Below are 2,820 nucleotides of genomic sequence, written 5' to 3'. Positions count from 1 at the left end.
TAGCTGCTATTTCTGAACTTCGGTATATGGTGAATCAAATATTTGCTGATCCCTTAATTATGTTTATAAATATATATGAGCTTTTAAATAAGTTCTCCACCAATAATGGTGCTTTCATACCGATGGGCTGGTAAAAATTATTCATTGTTAATTGATTTATTAATTAATAAATTGATAATCCTTTACCCTTTTAATTTGTAATAATATATATATATATATATATATATATATACACATATTTCGAGAGACAGAGAGAGAGAGTATCAGTTGAAGAGATGGTGTGTGATATGAGTTGTACTTCATTACTTCAGAGATGATGTAAAAGGCAACATGAAATATTTAGGGAGAGTGTGACTTAGTAAGGGAAAGGTTTAGCAGAGTTTCGTTTACATACATAGATATACTTGCATTAGCTCAAGTATAATAATAGTGAGTGCACATGTACCCACACACACTTACATTAAAATAAATAAGATCTTTCCTTACTGAAGGAGCACAGTGCAGTACTCTTTACATAGTGCTGCTTATTCTCTGAGTTGGAACAGCTGTAAACTGATCAATTTCATCACAAAATTAATGTTTCTGTAATTTATTCTTAACTTATAGCTTTGTACTTTTGTCACAGACAAGACAGTTACTGTAATATCCAATTCTTTATTGCCCACAAGGGGCTAAACATAGAAGGGACAAACAAGGACAGACAAAGGGATTAAGTCGATTACATCGACCCCAGTGCGTAACTGGTACTTAATTTATCGACCCCGAAAGGATGAAAGGCAAAGTCGACCTTGGCGGAATTTGAACTCAGAACGTAGTGGCTGATGAAATACCGCTAAGCATTTCGCTCGGCGTGCTAACGTTTCTGCCAGCTCGCCGTCAGTTACTGTAATATCACACCACTTCAAGGTTGTGGAAACCAGTACTTATAAAAATATTGAGTTCTTATGAACTCTTATTAGACCTCCTGTGACAAAACAGAATTATAAAGAAGAATATACACACACACACACAGACATCTCAGAAAGGAACAGGTACCAATTTGAAAGATTATTTCTTCTTTCTCTTTGGATATTTGAGGGTTGGAGAAGAGGTTTCCTTCTAGCTGTTCTACCACAGCAGCCAAGTTGATGGAAATACCTCACAAAAGTACTCTGACTCATTTGGAGTTACTCTGTAACATCAGCTGCCTCACAAAGGGGATTCTTTTCAACAGTTCACCTGACAGCTCAAAGATATCTGTCAGAGGGCTCAAGTCTACCAGAAGAGGACACAGTTGATTTTTCCCTTTACTGGTGAATTGCTTAATCACTCTGTTGACTGTGGCAAAAGGAATAGCAATATATATAAAATCTGTATTTATATATAAAATCTGTATAATCCGACGCTGATTAAACCCAGCCTCAGATCGACTAGTAATATATCCTTTGAAAATCAGAAACTCCTTTGCTTCAGATGTTCACAGCATGGTTAATTGCTATAAACAATTAATATACTGTAATCTGAAATGAAAAACACTAATACAGTAACAAATCTGAAACAGCAGGTAGTGTCCGCACAAATAGAATGATATAATAAGGGGAGTCTAATTATTTTTGAGATGTATGTGTGTGTATGTGTGTGCATGCACACACATAAGTGTGTGTAAATGTAAATAATGGTATGTACCTCCCAGTTAATCATTTTGTTATAATGAAACAAGATATAATGGAGTAGTTATATCACTAGCCATCTGTTGCTATAACTAAAATGGATTTAATGTTTTTCAGAAAATTTGAGATTTGAAGGAAATAACTTATAAGCAGTTTGGAAAAGTTGAGATATATTAGTGATTTGTTGCATATCCTCGGAAACCCAAAAAATGCATTTTCCTGAACAAACTGATGATAAATCAGATGGGTTTGTAAACAGCTTAAGTCAGAAATATTTCAAAATTTGTATTGAAAGCTCAAAGAGGTATAGCACCTGAGTTAAGTAGTATATGGGTATACACTATATATAATAATTTATTTTTTTCTTAAGACTCTTAATATCTGCTGCTTCTTATGTCATTCAAACTTAGATCTATAAACCTCACTGAATAATTTTTGTTGATGCAGACAACCAGCAATTTGCTAGGATTTTGTGTTTTTACATGTTTATTATATATATACTATTATCAAATGTTGACATTCAAAATTATCTAGCTTATATATGAAACTATCTAATACTGATTTTTTGCTTCTTTAAATTTGAAAATACTCTTCTAGTGGTTGTTAAACAAATATTCCCTATTTCACTGATATGCAATTTGATAAGATTCACAATAACAAATTTCTGTAACGTGGGTAGTTGAGAATAAAATCATAGTGTATGAGGACATGAAGACTGATCTCACAGACAAACACACAAAGATGCTTAGCATAAGAGATTGTGTTTAGAAGAACTGGAATAATCTAAACACTAAAAGCTATAGCAATTGTTTTTGAGTAAACAATGCTAGTATCAAATTTCCAATTCATATATTAAGACTGATGTGGGAAAACTGCTAAGGAGAAAAAAAAATATATACAAACTTTAAATCACAAAATGAAAAATTCAACATAAACAAGAAAATGCTTCCTAAAAATAATAATTAAAAAAAAAAAAAAACACAACCTACACAAAGATTTCTACAGAAAGTAAAAATTTTATGTGACAATGCAAATTAAACTGAATACAGAAAAATAACACACACCAAAGTTACAACCAGACGACTAGAAGCAAATAATAATATATTCATTCAGCAAAGCATACGACATAGAATTGAATGAAATAAGAAAGACAGATATGAAGAAGTTAGGA

The 2,820-nt window shown here is 32.2% G+C and overlaps 1 protein-coding gene across 9 annotated transcripts in view; it reads right to left on the bottom strand.

Moving 5' to 3' along the window:
* LOC106871599 (tyrosine-protein phosphatase Lar) overlaps nucleotides 1-2,820 on the bottom strand; it is a 586,729-nt gene that overhangs the window by 27,534 nt on the left and 556,375 nt on the right. The gene's annotated exons all lie outside the window — the stretch shown is intronic.

This window comes from Octopus bimaculoides, chromosome 10 (assembly GCF_001194135.2).
Source record: "Octopus bimaculoides isolate UCB-OBI-ISO-001 chromosome 10, ASM119413v2, whole genome shotgun sequence".
Lineage (NCBI taxonomy): Eukaryota > Metazoa > Mollusca > Cephalopoda > Octopoda > Octopodidae > Octopus > Octopus bimaculoides.
Note: the sequence above shows the minus strand (reverse complement) of the source record. Positions and strands in the feature narration are given on the sequence as shown.